This window comes from Rhamphochromis longiceps, linkage group LG10 (assembly GCF_057381845.1).
Source record: "Rhamphochromis longiceps isolate RC_006_pf linkage group LG10, R_longiceps_female_GT1.1, whole genome shotgun sequence".
Classification (NCBI taxonomy): domain Eukaryota; kingdom Metazoa; phylum Chordata; class Actinopteri; order Cichliformes; family Cichlidae; genus Rhamphochromis; species Rhamphochromis longiceps.
Genome location: NC_140566.1, coordinates 32,395,259 through 32,414,080, shown reverse-complemented (window position 1 = coordinate 32,414,080; position 18,822 = coordinate 32,395,259). Strand labels below are relative to the sequence as shown.

General features: G+C 43.2%; 1 pseudogene; it reads right to left on the bottom strand.

Moving 5' to 3' along the window:
• Positions 1–15,824: 15,824 nt before the first annotated feature.
• On the bottom strand, positions 15,825–15,914 carry LOC146661227 (U6 spliceosomal RNA; annotated as a pseudogene).
• Between the last annotated feature and the right edge of the window lie 2,908 nt (positions 15,915–18,822).

The following is an 18,822-nucleotide window of genomic DNA, read 5'->3' as shown; positions in this document are numbered from 1 at the left end:
AAAGTAACTTTAACTCCAATTTTGAAAACACAACTTTATTTATTTATTTATTTTGCTCTGACTTGTATTATGAGTATGAGTCTGTGGTCTGGGAGATAGTCCTGTAACTCTCTGTCTGTAAAATACAGTATATAATGACCAATGTTGGGCAATTAATAAATTGTTACTTCTTCAAAAAAGTTTTGCAAACAAAGTTTTTTGCAGCTGTTTACCTAAAAATGCTGCCAAGACTTTTTTAAAATAAACATTTCAAACTATTTACAGAACAATCAGCTGTTCTGCATCAAATCTGATGCCACACAAATTATTTGTGCCACTCCAAAAAATAATTTCTGTCCACTATGAGATAAAGGAGAACAACAGCCTGATACCTGCAGGCCTGACAGCAGGAGATGTATCACTCCTGTAACACCTGTAACATTCAGCAGTCGCCTCTTTGTTCTGACACACACAACAAAACTACTGACTACACTACACACTAACTACACAAGATTTGCACTAAACGTTGCAAATCTCTCACATCTCAAAACACCTCCGTCACTCCTAAAACCTCCCCCTTCCTAGTTGTTTTTGGGGGTGTTGTTTTTGCTCACAGACAATGAGTGCTTTTGAGCGTTTTCCTTATAAAACACAGTTTTTACCATTTCTTCCTGTAGTAAATATAAACAACGATAGTATTCAGGAAGAAAACAAACTGTTAGTGTTCTTAATTTGTGGTATAGTCCACACTTTTTCCGTCTGTCCTGCTCACATCTCCAATGGTTGTACACGTTGTCATTAACGTGGCTTCTATGGGCTCAAACTGTAGTCATAAATATTTTGTACTTGTAAATCAGGATTTGTATGTGTAAAAAAGATTTGTGTGTGGACTTAGCCAAAAAAAAACCTCTGCAATTTACAAGTACGAATTTTGACTCTATTTTTCTTCCTTTCATCTGATTGGTCAATGTCATGTCAATCACAAATGTAACAATCCAATCAGAGAACAGATGGGTTTGGCTGTCCGAGGGGTGCTTTTTTTTTAACTTATTCTCGTGAAGGACAAAACAAGACAGAACATCTTTAACTGGTCTTTTACTTGCTAGCGAGGGAAGGCAGCTATTTATTCCCAGTTACAGTTTACACAATACAACACAAGCACCTCCCATTGTAGAACCCCCTTGGTTACAAAAGACAAGGCACTGTGTGTGTGTGTGTGTGTGTGTGTGTGTGTGTGTGTGTGTGTGTGTGTGTGTGTGTGTGTGTGTGTGTGTGTGTGTGTGTGGCCTCCTGCTCACCAAAAGGATCATAAAAGCAGGACGCTTACAATAAAAAAGGATCAAAGGAATGTCTTTGATCCTATACTGCTTGAACTAAGACTTTACAAATTTAAGAAACACAATGACAACATTCAACAATTTGACTTAACATGGCCCACGTAGACTGTGAAGGCCGGGTCCTGCAACCCATGAATTTGGACACGACCCCAGAAAAAGTAATAAGAATAATATTAAAAACTTAGGAGCTGTTGCATTGTTGAAAACTGGAATTGGCTGAGCCGCGCTATGAATTCTGGGATATGGTGGGCCATGAAGCACACGCCCGACCCATCCTTCAAATTCGGGGAAAAGGAGGACGCATTTGTCAGTTGTATTCGGAGGAGTCTACTGTCATGAACCGGCTGTGTGGAGGCAGATGAGGACCCAAACGCAAAACTCACGGAGGCAGGAACTGAACTCAAAATCACTGCTTTATTGCAGGTTTCACAAAGGAACAGAACTAAACTGGGAATGCTAACAGAAAACCATGGGAACACAGAAAGACACACAGGTTCGGGGAGAAGACATTGACGACGCGACACTGACCTGATGGAGACATGCACATAAATACACAGAGGGTTAACGAGGGAAGTGGGAGCACATGGGGAACACAGCTGACACAGATAATCGTAACGAGACAGGGCGGGGTGAACACAACATGACGCATACTGACGAGAGACTGTCAAAGTAAAACAGGAAGTACACAGAGGTTCAGACAGGAGGAGAGAGAGCACGGGGAGAACACAGACATAACAGGCTGGGGGAAACATGGAATAAAACACAAGGAGAGACGAGGGCTCACAGATACACAGGGGCACACAGGAGGTAACCAAATAAGGAACATCTTAACTAAATAACCTAGGAACCAAGGCATAAATAGGGAACAAAATACAAAACACACAAACTAAGAATATTGGGCCAACATGGCCCAGGACCATGACATCTACGAATTTGGACAGCCTTCGTCGCGTCACTGTGACGTAATCGGCCTACAAATGCGGCCTCAGGAGGATGCAGCCTATGAGTTTAGACACCCCCCCAATCCGAAGTGTACTCCAAATGTGGTCGCCAAATGCACCGTCGATTTCCCCAAATTTCCCCAAACTGTTAATGTTAGCTATGTTGTATTGCTGCCTCTGTTCGGTGGTGTCGAGCCAAACGGACTTTAACGTGTGTTTGAACGAGCTGACGGTTCACTCGTTAAGCTGAAAGAAAGATGCTTTAATCACAGGAGTCACATGTGTCCACTGTACCATCTGGGAACTCTTCTTGTTTAGCACTCGTAATAACACAAACACTAAATCCTCCTTCTCTTGTGCTGTTTTGTAGCAGTGTGTACACCTGAGACTGTCACCTGTCTGTCCTGCACTCTCTCTCTGTTTCTTTCTCTCTGATTGTGTAATAAAAGTATGAACATGTGTTTATAAGTTACACTTGTGTTTTAATCCTGCAGCTTATCACACATTTGATTTCCATGTGTGACAACTGCAAGTGTCCAGAGTGAGGACAGACTGAGGGACCCACTGCTGCACATCATCTGTGAGGCTTTGCACCCCTGATGATCCACCAGGAAAACTCAGCAGTGTGTGAGGAAGAGGAGGAGGAAGAGCCAGCAGCAGCTGACAGATGGAGAGAATAGACAGACTGTTCCCTGTTTGTGAAGGACTGCTAGAAAAGTTTAGAATAACTGTCTGTCCTGAATCAGTCTTATTAGGTAATGTTCAAATTTTTTTTATCATCCCAGTGTTTTCAGTGTGCGAGAAAGTGCTCAGGGCCTTCAAGTTACACACTATGAAAGGCAGAAACAAGTTTAATATTCAGAAACCTAAAGTATGTATCAGTAGCAGAATGGACCTAAAAATAAATGTTTGTTTCAGTTCTATCTACTCTTCATTCAAGACTTGAAGAAGAGAGAAATATGAGAAAAACCCCTGATAACCCTGGTTCAAGGAGCCAGGCACCTTACGTGATAATTATTGCTTTGCACCTTTGCTTGAAAATAAGCTAACAGTCAATGGATCATTATAGCATCTGCTGATTAATGAACAGTCTCACTACTTGTGTCTCTTGTTTTTTATTGCCTTTTGTATATTTATATGTGCTGTTCTATGTTTTTTAAGGAGTAAAGCTCAGAGGATACCTTTTTTTTCTGATGATTCAGGAAATTGGGCCTAAAAAACCACCAGGGCTGAAGGATGAGACAAAATCAAACTCCAGGATTTGGAGATGGTTTAAAAGCCCAAAGGTGATCATACTGGAGGGAAAGCAGAGAGGTGGGAGTGGCAGGTCTGAAATGGCAACAGAGTTAGTACATGGTTAATAGACCAATAGAGTTTGATTGAATGGACAGAATGGAATGGAATAGTGGCAGTTTTCAAGGCACTCATGGGTGCTTGATGTCCTCCTACATCTATATCCTACATCAGTCCTGCTTCTAACCACTTTGGTGCCCTAGGCAAGATTTTAGGTGGCCCTCCATTGCAAGAGAAATAAATTCCTCTGCCCATTTACATACACTCACACAAGAAACTGAATAGCTTTGCCTTTGACATTTTCTGTACTGTACATGTATAAAATACAATGGATTTTGCTTCTGACATGAAAGCTAGATTTGATTCAAATTCATGTCATTGCAGTGAAATGCTGATTAGCAGAATGCAAAGATGCAGTGAAATGCAGTATTGACATTGTCATGATGTGCATTTTAACAGTGATTTAAAGTTTGACGCTATAAACACACAACTAGTCTAACAACTATGATGCATAAAGGGGTAGAAAAGGAATAGCACTGTGACTGACTGTTACAGGCAAGGCAAACATTAGCTAACCAGATGGCAATAAAAACGTAGATAAATATAACAAATGTAATACCTGCTGCCAATACGTGCTACTGTGTCTTTGTACATTTGTCTGTTTTTAAGGAGGTTTGCTGAAAGTATTGATTCGATCGATTTCAAGCTGAGCTGGCAGATGAGCTCCAGTTGCACCTAAATTTGTAATAGCTTAATTGTCAATAGCTTTTATTTACTATTATTATTATGTAAGCTATCTTGCTTTTTGGTGCTTAAATCTAACGAAAGAGCAGGTTTTAAAATGAACAGTGAAAATAAATAAATAAATAAATAAATAATAGTTCTATATTAGAACGATTACATTATAAATGAGAACTATTTTCTTGACTGCTTGTCCAATTCAGGGTTTGGAGAAATGTTGACTCTTTCCATCTATAAAGCAAAATAATCTTGGCAGTCACTAAAAAGTTGATGTAGTGAAGTAACAATGACAATTAAAAAAACTGCAGGAATGCAACAATTATAGAACTAATATGTTTTACCCTGTGGACTAATGTAGCTATTACACATCTTAATGTGAGACTGGCTTGCCTGCAGACATCGTAAACAGCTGACAATAGGATGCACTTTGCAGACTGGAGACAGTGAGGTAGTAAAGCTGATGACTCATTACCCAAAAGAAGCAGTTTTTGAATCACTTGTATCACTCAACAACCTTATCGAATCCCTGCAGATAGTGTGCATTGCAGTTGTTATATTTTACAAGCCGGGGAGGGAAAGAGAGGGAGCGAGCGAATGGATCATCTTTAATTTTCCCCAGGTAGGATTTCAGTTTCTCGCTTACAGAAAGGTGAGATGGTACTTTAGCTAAAGCTGCTGAAGCAGAAATAATTGCCTACATTTATCTGCTTTTGTCTCCCGGAGAACAGCGCCAGCAGTAATGCTCGGCTAATCACTGTTGGGCTCGAGTAAAAACAGCACTGTCAATTCCAAAGGCAGACACAAAAATTTTACACACATGGCACAAGAGGCAGCATTCATCATTTGAAACATTGTGGTTCGATAGCTGTATTAATGACCTAACACACATGCATACACACACCTACTATAGAAAAGAGAGCTTGTTTTGTCAACAGTGTGTGCCCTCATGTTTTATATTTGTGCTACAACTTTGTCAAAAGTAACCACCTATTCATTTGTTTTGCAGGTCATGAAACACGGTTCTAGACTCTAACTGAATAGAGTGAAACAAATAAATAGTATAGGTATGAAATCTATGTAAAAAGACATAATGTGTGTGAAATGTTTATATCTCTGAAGGTCAAACACTCTGCATTGTTGGAATCCCACAATTTCACAAAGATACACTAATCTAAAAGATCTTTAAACATAGTAAACATACCTTGTGTGCCACAGACTGCTCCCAAACACGAGGGGACAAGTAATACCTCTAAAACACTTAAGTTGGCTTTATTAAACATTAGATCTCTAGCTGGGAAAACATTTTTAATTAATGATTTAATCACTGAGCACAGCCTTGATTTTATGTTTTTAACTGAAACTTGGTTGGACCAAAGTAACAGTGGAGCTGTTCTCATCGAGACAACCCCTCCTAACTACAGTTTTATCAGTGAGGTCAGGGCGAGCAGGAGAGGAGGAGGGGTTGCTGTCTTATTTAATGAATCATTTCAATGTAAGCAGCTATCTCCTGGAATTTTTCAGTCTTTTGAATATGTGGCTTTACAGCTGAAGGCCCCATCCAAAGTTGTGTTTCTTAATGTTTACAGGCCTCCCAAATACTGCACAGACTTTTTTAATGACCTCAGTGAACTGCTGTCTGTGATCTGTGTTGATTTTGACTGTGTAATTATTGCTGGGGATTTTAACATTCATGTGGACAACCCTCAGGACAAAGGGACTAAAGACCTGAGTAACACTCTGGGCAACTTTGGGCTGACTCAGCATGTAACAGAGGCCACACATAATAGAGGACACACTCTTGACCTACTGATCTCCAAAGGCCTGAGCATTTCAAAGGTTACTGTGTCTGATGTGGGCCTGTCTGATCATTACTGTGTTTTCTTTGAAAGTAAAATCTCAGCCCACACAAATATATCAACAACAGTGATCACAAAACGGTGTATAACTGAACACAGTAGTGCAATTTTTAACCAGGTCTTCCCATTAACACCTGACCTGCCCAGAGGGTCAGTCAATGAGCTCGTCAATAGCTTCAATGCTAACATGTTAAATGTAATGGACACTATTGCTCCCATTAAGGTGAAGGTTATCTCTGGAAGGAAAAAGTCTCCATGGAGAAACTCCACACTGGTGAAAAATGAAAAAAGAGAGTGTAGGAAAGCTGAGCGCAGATGGAGAAAAACAAACCTCCAGGTTCATTATGACATTTATAAAGAGAAACTTCACAATTATAATTTACAACTGAGGAATGCAAGGAGGTCCTACTTCTCTGACATCATCACTAAAAACAGCCATAATGCTCGGGTCTTATTTTCTACAGTTGACAGGCTAACAAACCCTCCTGTGTCAGTGGCAGCTGAACTTCATTCGACCATGGCCTGCAATGACTTTGCCAAATTCTTCACTGAAAAAATCCAAAAAATTAGACAAGCAATTGGTACATCAACAGCAGATCCAGGATATGTACTGTGTCCACCAAAAAACTGTTTAAACACCATGAAACAGTTTCAACCTATTAACAGCAAAGACCTGGAGGACATCTTAGGTCAACTGAACTCCTCCTCCTGCTGTTTAGATGTCCTGCCAACAAGTTTTTTCAAAAAGGTCTCAAAGACTTTAGAGTCAGACCTGTTACAGATCGTCAACTTTTCTTTATTATCAGGTGTGTTTCCAGAATCACTAAAAACTGCTGTAATCAAACCTATACTGAAAAAGGACAATCTTGACAAGACACAAATGAACAACTACAGGCCGATCTCAAATCTCCCGTTTTTAAGTAAGATCATTGAAAAAGCAGTTTCTCAACAGCTCAGTTACTTCTTAAAACAGAATAATTGCTACGATGCCTTCCAGTCAGGTTTTAAACAGAACCACAGCACTGAAACCGCTCTGACCAAAGTGTTTAATGACATATGTCTGAATACAGACAGTGGAAAAATGTCAGTCCTAGTTTTACTGGATCTCAGTGCAGCATTTGATACAGTTGACCACAACATATTACTCAAACGACTGGAGAACTGGACAGGTCTTTCAGGAACTGTACTAAACTGGTTCAAAACATACGTAGAAAACAGGAAATACTTTGTATCAATAGGTAACTTCACATCTGAGCAGACAAGTATCACATGTGGAGTTCCCCAAGGTTCCATCTTGGGACCCCTTCTGTTTAACATCTACATGCTCCCACTGGCACAGATTATAAACAACAACAAAATAAACTATCACAGCTATGCAGATGACACACAAATATATATCACAATGTCACCAGGAGACCGAGGCCCTGTACAGGCTCTTGGTAAATGCATTGAGGAAATCAATGACTGGTTGTGCCACAATTTTCTCCAGCTAAACAAAAACAAAACTGAGGTAATAGTCTTTGGCGCCAAAGAAAAACGATTACAGGTCACCAGAGAACTTCAATCTATACATCTAAAAACCACAAACCAGGCGAGAAATTTGGGTGTAGTGATGGATGCAGACCTAGCATTCATCTTTAGTAGGCTTGATTACTGTAACAGCATCTTTACAGGTCTACCTAAAAAATCAGTCAGACAACTACAGCTCATTCAGAACTCTGCTGCTCGAGTCCTCACTAAGACCAAAAAAGTGGACCACATCAGTCCAGCTCTGAGGTCCTTACACTGGCTGCCTGTCCGTCAGAGGATAGACTTTAAAGTTCTGATGCTGGCCTATAAAGCTCTGAATGGTTTAGGACCAAAATACATCAATGACCTCCTGACCCAGTATGAACCATCCAGATCCCTCAGGTCATCTGGATCCGGTCTTTTATCAGTTCCCAGAGTCAGAACCAGACACGGAGAAGCTGCATTCAGCTTTTATGCTCCTTATATCTGGAACAAACTCCCAGAAAGCCTCAGATCAGCTGAAACACTCAGTTTATTTAAATCCAGGTTGAAGACTCACCTGTTCTCAGCTGCATTTGAATAAAGCACCAAATCCACACTTTAAGCTTAAATTTCAAAACTTACATTTAACTACTGATTTTATCTACTGTTCTGATTTTATCTGTTTTGATTTTATATACTGTTGTTTGTTTGTTTGTTTGTTTGTTTGTTAATTAGTTAGTTAGTTTATTTGCTTGTTTTAATCAATTTTAAATCATGCTTTTTATTTGTTCTTGTTTCTAATGTCTCTGTAAAGCACTTAGAATCACCTTGTTGTTGAATTGTGCTATACAAATAAACTTGCCTTGCCTTGCCTTGCCTAATCTAATAGGATATATAAACTATAAAAATATAAGCTGATGGATGCAATGTGCATGAAATAGAATTAAAAACACGCTGCCAAGCCGCAGTATACTGTAATGTTTTTTTTATACAAATATAAAAATATATAAATATAAAAAGACAACTGCAGCCCAATTTGTTTAATGTGTTCCTGTTCTCTGGTCCTTCTGTACTTTAAATCTCATAAGAGGAAGGTGTATTTTAACAAACACAGCCTCTGTGGTATTTTTGGGGGTTTTTTTTACTGGTAAAAATGTTTTCTGTCCTCCTTCATTTTACCAACTGTGGGTCAGATATGGCTTGTGAAAACAAAAGTATCCATCCATCCATCCATCCTTCCTACCTTCCTTCCTTCCTTTGCCTATCCTTGTCAGATATGACCTCAGGAGGTAGAACAAGTCATCTACTTATTGGAAGGTTGGTGGTTCAATATCTTCTTCCGCTTATCCAGGGCCAGTCGTGGGGCAGCAGCCTAAGCAGAGAAGCCCAGACCTCTTTCTCCCCAGCCACCTCCTCCAGCTTGTCCGGGGCCTGCAGAGAGATATAATCTCTCCAGCATGTCCTGGATCTCCCCCGGGGCCTCCTCCTAGTGGGACATGCCCGGAAAACCTTATCCAGGAAGCACCCAGGAGGCATCCTTGTCAGATGTGCGAACCACCTCAACTGGTTCCTTTTGATGTGGAGGAGCAGCAGCTCTACTCTGAGCCCTTCAAGAATGGCTGAACTTCTCACCCTATCTCTAAAGCTGAGCATAAACTGTACAATTTTTGGCCCATTTTGAGACCATTTTTCACTTGTGCAACCATTGTGTGGGTTGTGCATCGTGTAGTATACATGGGGTAATGAAAAGCGATTAACACCTCACAACTAGCAGTGCAGCATGTGATCTGGACACAAATGATGGAGGCCCAACTTGTAGAACTTTGGCAAGCTCATCTGAGGCTTTTTGATGTGGCCTCCTAAAATTATCACAACAGCAACAACTGTGAAAATTGTGTGTGTGTGTGTGTGTGTGTGTGTCTGTGTGTGTGTGTGTGTGTGTGTGTGTGTGTGTGTGTGTGTGTGTAAGACAGAGAGGGAGAGCGAGAGACAGATTTTGTGCTACAACCTTCATGTTATCACTTCATGTCATGGACATGGTGAGCACTCAGGTCACATCAGAGCATTGGGCCGTATAGTGTGAGAACATGCATCGTGACCTACGAACGTCTAACCCCTGAAATTCAGTCGTACAGTTTGAGCAGGAGCTGAATAACGCAACTGAAAAAAATCACACAGTGTATGCCCGCTTTTCAATAGGCCAGTCACCCATCAGAGGAAGCTCATTTCCTCCACTTGTTTCGGCAATCTCATTCTTTTGGTCACTACCCACAGCTTGTGAAGACAGGTGAAAAAAGTATGTAAAACAGATTTTTTTGAGAAAAAAAAGAGAGAAACGTGGGGTAAAACAGAGGAAACAGCGTTGAGACATTCACTTTCATCTTCCCTCCAGTGTCTTTATAGTCTTCTTCTTCATGCTGGATGAGACTCACTACTCAATCAAATTAGAAATGACAACCGTGAAAGGTTACATAACTTTCCTGTGGAAATTCTGTCACAGACCAAATCCTGTAATTTTGGCAAGGCCGAGATCACATACAGATCAATGACTTAAATCATCAGCTACCACAAAATCCCACTAGAGGTTAACTGGATTCAAATGGCGCTTAAGACTCAAATGTCACCCAAAACTGAGCAGCTGAGGAAAACTTCTCTTTATGTGCTGTAAATGTAGTCTTTCATGCAGGAGCAATAAATTGCAGGCAGCAATGCTTGCCTGCAATTTATTGTCCTTATGAAACATAGTTGCTATTTTAATGAACTACAGTGACTGAAAAGAAAAAAACTACAGTGAATGAAAAACAAAGACTGCATACAAAAGATGCCAATGGGATGCAACTCATTTGTTTTTGAAACTTTGTTTGGAAACCTCTACTTTAGCATTTAGGCCCTTGACATCTTTATTATTATCATTATTGTTATTTGGGTTAATTGGCTATCAGTTAATGCAACCCAACTTGGGCAAAAAAAATTTTTTTTTTAAAAATATGGCCTTCAGATCAGTCAGGGACGCTTTCTGTTGGGTTTGTAGAGGGAAATGTGTATTCCTCAACACCTGACAAGGGTGAGGTTCCTGCTTGTTGCCACGTAAAATCAGTCACAAACAGGATGCTGCACCAAAAACCTCCCTGCAATTGCTTCTACTGAATATAGCATACAATGATGATGATTAAAATACCAGAAGTATGTAACTATCCAACAAGATTATGTGTGCATTGAAATGTACTTCTTGCATAGTCTGTAGTAAAATTCAGCAGGGAATGAGCCACATTATAGTCAGATGTCTATTCATATAGTCTATATATGTCTATTCAATAGTCAGATGTCTATTCATATTAATGTACAGAATTCACCTGCTTGCTGCTACTGCTGCACATTCACCCAATGTATATACTACATATATATATATATATATATATATATATATATATATATATATATATATATATATATATATATATATATATATATATATATAAAAACACCCAGCACGCCCCTGCGGGCGGTTTATCTTTCAAGCTCGGGTCCTCTACACTGCAAAAACTCAAAATCTTACCAAGTATATTTGTCTTATTTCTAGTCAAAATTATCTCATTACACTTAAAATAAGACACAATCAGCTACAGGGCAACATTTCAGTAAGCTAAAGGAACTTGTTTCAAGACAGTGAATCTTGAAACTAGAGAAAAACTAGAGATTTTTCACTTGTTCCACTGGCAGATTTTTTCACTTATTTTAAGCTAAAATATCTTATATTAAGTGAAAAAATCTGCCAGTGGAACAAATGAAAAATCTCTAGTTTTTCTCTAGTTTCAAGATTCACTGTCTTGAAACAAGTTCCTTTAGCTTACTGAAATGTTGCCCTGTAGCTGATTGTGTCTTATTTTAAGTGTAATGAGATAATTTTGACTAGAAATAAGACAAATATACTTGGTAAGATTTTGAGTTTTTGCAGTGTACCAGAGGCCTGGGAGCTTGAGGGTCCTGCGCAGTATCTTAGCTGTTCCCAGGACTGCGCTCTTCTGGACAGAGATCTCCGATGTTGTTCCCGGGATCTGCTGGAGCCACTCGCCTAGCTTGGGAGTCACCGCACCTAGTGCTCCGATTACCACGGGGACCACCGTTACCTTCACCCTCCACATCCTCTCGAGCTCTTCTCTGAGCCCTTGGTATTTCTCCAGCTTCTCGTGTTCCTTCTTCCTGATATTGCTGTCATTCGGAACCGCTACATCGATCACTACGGCCGTCTTCTTCTGTTTGTCTACCACCACTATGTCCGGTTGGTTAGCCACCACCATTTTGTCCGTCTGTATCTGGAAGTCCCACAGGATCTTAGCTCGGTCATTCTCCACCACCCTTGGGGGCATCTCCCATTTTGACCTCGGGACTTCCAGGTTATACTCGGCACAGATGTTCCTGTACACTATGCCGACCACTTGGTTATGGCGTTCCATGTATGCCTTGCCTGCTAGCATCTTGCACCCTGCTGTTATGTGCTGGATTGTCTCTGGGGCATCTTTACACAGCCTGCACCTGGGGTCTTGCCTGGTGTGATAGACCCCAGCCTCTATGGATCTTGTGCTCAGAGCTTGTTCTTGTGCTGCCATGATTAGTGCCTCTGTGCTGTCTTTCAGTCCAGCTTTGTCCAGCCACTGGTAGGATTTCTGGATATCAGCCACCTCCTCTATCTGCCGGTGGTACATACCGTGCAGGGGCCTGTCCTTCCATGATGGTTCCTCGTCTCCCTCCTCTTTCTTGGGTTTCTGCTGCCTGAGGTATTCACTGAGCACTCGGTCAGTTGGGGCCATCTTCCTAATGTATTCTTGGATGTTCGTTGTCTCATCCTGGACTGTGGTGCTGACACTCACCAGTCCCCGGCCCCCTTCCTTCCGCTTAGCGTACAGCCTCAGGGTGCTGGATTTGGGGTGAAACCCTCCATGCATGGTAAGGAGCTTTCTTGTCTTTATGTCAGTGGCTTCTATCTCCTCCTTTGGCCAGCCTATTACCCCAGCAGGGTACCTGATCACGGGCAGGGCGTACGTGTTGATGGCCCGGATCTTGTTCTTACCATTCAGCTGACTCCTCAGGACTTGCCTGACCCTCTGCAGGTACTTGGTGGTTGCAGCTTTTCTAGCGGCCTCTTCATGGTTCCCATTCGCCTGTGGGATCCCCAAGTACTTGTAACTGTCCTCTATGTCTGCAATGTTGCCTTCTGGTAGTTCAATCCCCTCAGTTCTGACTACCTTCCCTCTCTTTGTTACCATCCGACTACACTTCTCCAGTCCGAACGACATTCCAATGTCATTGCTGTATAGCCTGGTAGTGTGGATCAGTGAATCGATGTCTCGTTCACTCTTGGCATACAGCTTGATGTCATCCATGTACAGGAGGTGGCTGACAACTGCTCCGTTCTGTAGTCGGTATCCGTAGCCAGTCTTGTTAATGATCTCACTGAGGGGGTTCAGGCCTATGCAGAACAGCAGTGGGGACAGAGCATCTCCTTGGTAGATCCCGCACTTGATGGTGACTTGTGCTATGGGCTTGGAGTTGGCCTCTAGTGTTGTACGCCACATCCCCATTGAGTTCCTGATGAAGGCTCTTAGGGTCCCATTGATTTTGTACAATTCTAGGCATTCCAGTATCCAGCTGTGGGGCATTGAGTCATAGGCCTTCTTGTAATCAATCCAGGCAGTGCACAGGTTGGTCAGTCTGGTCTTGCAGTCTCGGCTGATTGTTCTGTCTACCAGTAGCTGGTGTTTTGCGCCTCTGGTATTCTTGCCAATTCCTTTCTGTGTCCCGCTCATGTATTGACCCATGTGCCTGTTCATCTTAGCCGATATGATGCCTGACAGGAGCTTCCATGTAGTACTGAGGCAGGTTATTGGTCGGTAGTTGGAGGGGACCGGTCCCTTCTTGGGGTCCTTGGGGATCAGGACCGTCCGGCCTTCAGTTAGCCATTCCGGGTGTCTCTCGTTAACTAGCAGCTGGTTCATTTGTGCTGCCAGACGCTCGTGGAGTGCAGTCAGCTTCTTCAGCCAGTAGGCGTGAACCATGTCGGGCCCTGGTGCTGTCCAACTCTTCATACTGGAGACCCTTTCTTGGATATCTGCCACTGTGATGGTTACTGGACCCTGTTCAGGGAGGTCGCTGTGGTCAGCCCTCAGATCCTCTAGCCACTGAGCATTGCCGTTATGGGTTGCATCCTTCTCCCATATGCTCTTCCAGTATTGCTCCGTCTCCAGCCTTGGTGGTGCTGTTCTCTTATTGTTCCCTTGCCACTGAGAGTACACCTTTGCTGGTTCTGTGGAGAACAGCTGGTTTATTCTCCTGCCTTCTATCTCTCTGGTGTACCTCCTCAAGCGGCTGGCCAAGGCTGTGAGTCTTTGCTTGGCAGTTTCCAAGGCCTCAGTATGGACAGCTTGCTGTATTTCTTAGGCACCTTATTTGTCGCACCTTTCTGCAACTCCGTTAGTTGGCTAACCTCCCTCCGTGCTACTTTGATCTTGCCCTCTAGCCTCCTTCTCCATGGAGGGTACTGCCCCTTGTCGCTGTTCAACTTGTAGCCAAGCATCTCACTGATCACTGTTGCCGTATTGTAGATCAGCTTGTTAGTGTCGGTAATCGTGGTTGTAGGTATTGCCCGTAGTGCTGCATTAACATCATCTAGCAGACCTTCTGAGGGAACTTCACGTAATCTTGGTAACCGGCTACGCGGGATCCAGGTTTCAAGCTTGGCCATGATCCTATTTTTCAGGTCAGTTCCTCTCGCACTCAACGATCCTTCTCCTATCGCACTTACATAGCCCCAAGTGCTATGTACCCAATCTCGGGTGGGGGTGATGATATCTCCCCCCTGACCTGGCGTCCTGACTCCTCCTTGCCGTAGCATTTGTGTTGTACCTCGTCAATCTCTAGCTGTGAGAGCAGTCCCTTCTTTCGAATGTTGGAACACTGAGCTACTAGTTGTTTCGCCGTCATTGTGGATGTTGGGTATCGAAGAATCCATAGGTCCCTCATCCTATTCATGTAGCCCCTTCCGCCGGGGTTACTTGCATAGTAGCATTCCAACAACGCCCTGTTTTCGTCTCTTGCCCACCGATGCCGATATATATCGTAGTATATATATATATATATATGTTTTTCCTCTCCCCCCCCCCAAAAAAAATTTTTTTGCACATGTCGAGGAGTGTGTCAGGCTACATTTCACTGTGTGTTATACTTGTATAACTATGCATGTGACAAATAAAGAACCTTGAACCTTGAACCTTGAATTATTAATTGTCAGGCAATTGAAAAGCAAACTGTCAAAAGACGCCAACACCACAAGCGATGATGATGCACCTGATAATGCGTCACACATCGTGTGTAAAATTTCAAAGAAATAGTTTTATAAAATATATTTGTCATAGAGACTTTTTTAAAAAAAAAATCCCAGGCAATAAATATTTGTTTTTCCTCTAATGGTTTATCATGGGAGTCTACAGCAACCAATGCACCTTTAAAGTCAGCCTCAAGTGGCCATTTAAAGAACTGCACTTTTGTTTTTTAGCAATTTCGGTTTGGCTTTTTTTTCGGTTTTTTCTCCTTTGATCAGCTCCATCACCTAGTGGGGGTGGGGGGTCATAGTTTGGTCCCACCTTCACTGTTGTGATTGGTGTGGGGGTAGGGACAGGCTTAGGGCGTCGGGGGGTTCCCTGGGGGCATCTTCCTTGGGGGGGCTCAACCCGGGGTAGCGGTCATGGCCAATTAGGGGCTCTGTTGGCTCTTAGGTGACGGTTTCCTCGTGGCTGCGTGCAGCGGGGCTAGGGGAGGGTCTGTGCTGACGGACGTGGGTTACTGACCTAGTAGCCTGGCTGCCCCTGGGTGGGTCCGGGATGGGCGTGAGGTTCTGGGGGCGCTCCGTCTCTGGGGTGGGGCCCTGGCCGGGCCTCGGGGGCTTGGGTCCTGGTTGGTGTGTTGCCGGGGTTGTGGGCGGGTGGGTGTGTCGGGGCCCAGCCCTGGTGCAGGGTGCCGCCGATGCGTCGAGCCACCTGGGGGGCTCTTCAACTGGTGGGGCAGGTTGTCACATCTTGCAGGAGCTTTCCTCTCCTCAGGAACTCTCTGCAGGGGGAGCTGGCCCCAGGGAGGGGTTACCTGCCCCTCCCTTCCTTCCCTCCCCATCTCCAGCTGCCTCCCTCTTCCCGCTCCACGAATTTGCGTGTCATCCTTGCGCAGGGGCCATGCTAATCTTCTCTGTATCGTATCCAATTTAGCGTACGCGCTTGCCGCTCCACCACATCCACCCACACATGCAGGGCCTTGGAGTAGGGGTATGTCACCAGGGTGCAGAGGAGGCTACCCCCCCCCCCCCCCCCCCCGTCCCCTTCTGGCTGCCTCTGCCTCAATTTTATCCCACAACTTAGACATTCACATTACTCACACTCTCATTACACATACATATAGGATCTTGGGGGTGGGCACGATACACGGAATCCAAATTACTATCAGGGTGTACACCTCACCCCTGGCGTCGTCGCCCACCTTTCAATTTTAAATACACGTAGACATTGAGGGCTAGCAGGAGGGACCATGCGCTTACCTGCTGCTCTCTGGCAGGTAGCTCCATGCCCTCCTGGGTTTTAAATGCACCTTAGAACACACATGCATCGACACTACAATGAGCAGGCGGAGGGAGGTTTGGAGTCTTCTCTCACCCCCGTTCTCTGCAGCCTGCTGGAGCGGGGGGCTAGGAGGAGGAGTTGGTCGTCCGACTGGGGTCTGGAGTGTGGGGCCTCCCTGCTGCTGCGGAGTCGGGGCGGTCTGCTTCTCCCCACCACAGGGAAAAGGGTAACACCACCTGGGTCTGGGTGCAGTTCCCCCCTCCAGGGGCAAGGGTACCTAGACCCGGTTTGTAGAGTACGCTTGGGGAGTGTGATCGTGTGTACAGCGTCTCTTTATGTCTGTCTCCACGTCGGTTGAGTGTGGAGTGAGTGCATATGAGAGCATGAGGGTGGGAATGGATGTTTGTATATGTGTGTGCCTGTATGTCTGTGTCTATATGTCAGGTTGGGTATCAGACGCCACCTCTGTGGGGACATCTCAGGCCCTCCAAGGTTTGGAGGCCTATCTCCCCCACCACCACTTCCCCTGCCAGTGGCGGACTCCCTCAGACGTCGGTGCGTTGGTGGTTCTTTGTGTCCGGGGATGGGCGTCCAGGTACACACCGGCTCACTCCTTGGCGACCGCTTATCGGGGCCTGGAGCCTATCGAAATTTTAAACAAATATCCTCATTTGTGGCTCTCATTTTTCTTAGAAACAAAAATTAGGTAAAAAAAAATCTGGTAATTGTTTGTTTTTACATTCATCAGGTCAGGAGGTTAACTCACTTTAACACTACTATATTAGTGAGGAATTGTGGGCAGAATTTCCTATACTTTGATAACAAGGTGGAAGACTGTAGTGGCATTTTGTAATTGAGGCTTTTGTTTGTTGTTGCTCCAATGGGGAAAAAAAATCTAGCTGAAAATGTTCTGTTTATTTGACCTGTGGGTTCGGATTTCATGGCTCAGTTCCTTGGAAAAGAATGATGCATCGGTAATTGCTTATCAAGGAAGTCATAGCCCAGCCCTTTCTGAATGGGCCTTGTTAATGGCTTTCAGCAAGGAAGAGTCAATCAGTGGTTTGCCATTAGAGGATAATAATACCCCCATTTCCTCTGCTTTGATGCTCTCCAAATTACCTTGATTTTTTTCCCCCAACCTCTTTCAAATCCACACTGAGAGAGTGACATGAGCAGGAGGGGTTATTAAGCCTAAATCCCCACCACATTGAGAGGTTGCAAGGTTCATCCATAATTCATGCAGGAAGACGGAGAACAGATTGAATTGTCACAACTCCGGCCAGTACAGATGGAGAGAACGAGAGAGGAATGAGCTGTTCTCCTTTTTCTCAGCGTCCAGATCAGGAATACAAAGGACGCGATTAGCGGGCAGAGAGGGTCAAACTCCTGGCTTCAAGTCCACTCTGTTAAAGAATGTAGCTAATCTTCATTTAACTTAAACTAGCTCTTTCCAGTCTGTGTATACTCTGTCTGTGCCTGTCAAATTTGGGGGTTATAGGAGATTAGAGTAGCTTAGAAATGAGGATTTGTTCATCGTGTGTGTCAGAGGTTAAAAAAGGGAGCATCAACTGACGTTTGAAATAAGAAGGGATCATGGGGCAGTTTAAGGTCAGGAAGAGGTGATCAAAATTTCAGTCACAAATTTCAGTGTTTATCAACTGAAAAGAAAACCTTTACTCTCACTTCTGTACTGACCAGCTTTTTTTCACTGTTTAGCTGGTTGAGTTGGGTCGAGAGGCTTTAGATGACTAACTATTGTACAATCGTACGTGGTTAGAAAACAAAGCAGGGCAAACCTGGGGGGGGGGGCACATGCAGAAGTCTTTTTTTTCATTCCTTGCCTTCATTGGTCACCATCATATGCATTTGAAATAAATAATGCATAAATAAATAAACATGACAGGAACGGACTGTCAACAAAGTGCATTCTTTCTAATATATAGCAACTGGCGATTCATCTGACTGCTTAAGGATATCAAATTCTATTCAGTCCAAGTCTCACATGGAGCATTTGCCATCTCAAGTCAAGGTGTGAGAAATCAATCTGTGATGGCTACTGTATGCATCTTTAACATACAGTCTATGGTGACATGAACTCAAATGTATAAAACTGACTGGTTCTTATATAATGCCCTTCTAATCTAGCTGAGCACTCAAAGGACTCTATAGCCTACACCGTGCCTCATTCACACACAAGCACATTTTTCAATGCTCAATTCACACTCTGATGGATGCATAGTAGAGCAACTTGGCATTAGTATCTTGCCCAAGGATATTTAGCATGCACGTTGGAGCAGCCAGGAATCAAAACTCCAGCCTTCCAATTAGTAGAGGACCTCCTGAGCTACAGCCACCCAAAAATGATGCTTGAGTGTTTAAAAAAATTACTTAAAAATCAGTACATTTAATTATTTATGCATTTATTGTATGCTGTTGTTAAGAGATTTTCTACATTATACAATATAACCAAATCTCTATAATACAATATAATCAAGTGTGCCTTATATTCTGTGTGTTCATATGTTTTCACATAACCAAGCTTATTGTTAAAAGAGAACATAATGCATTCCTTACCTCAGTGTGT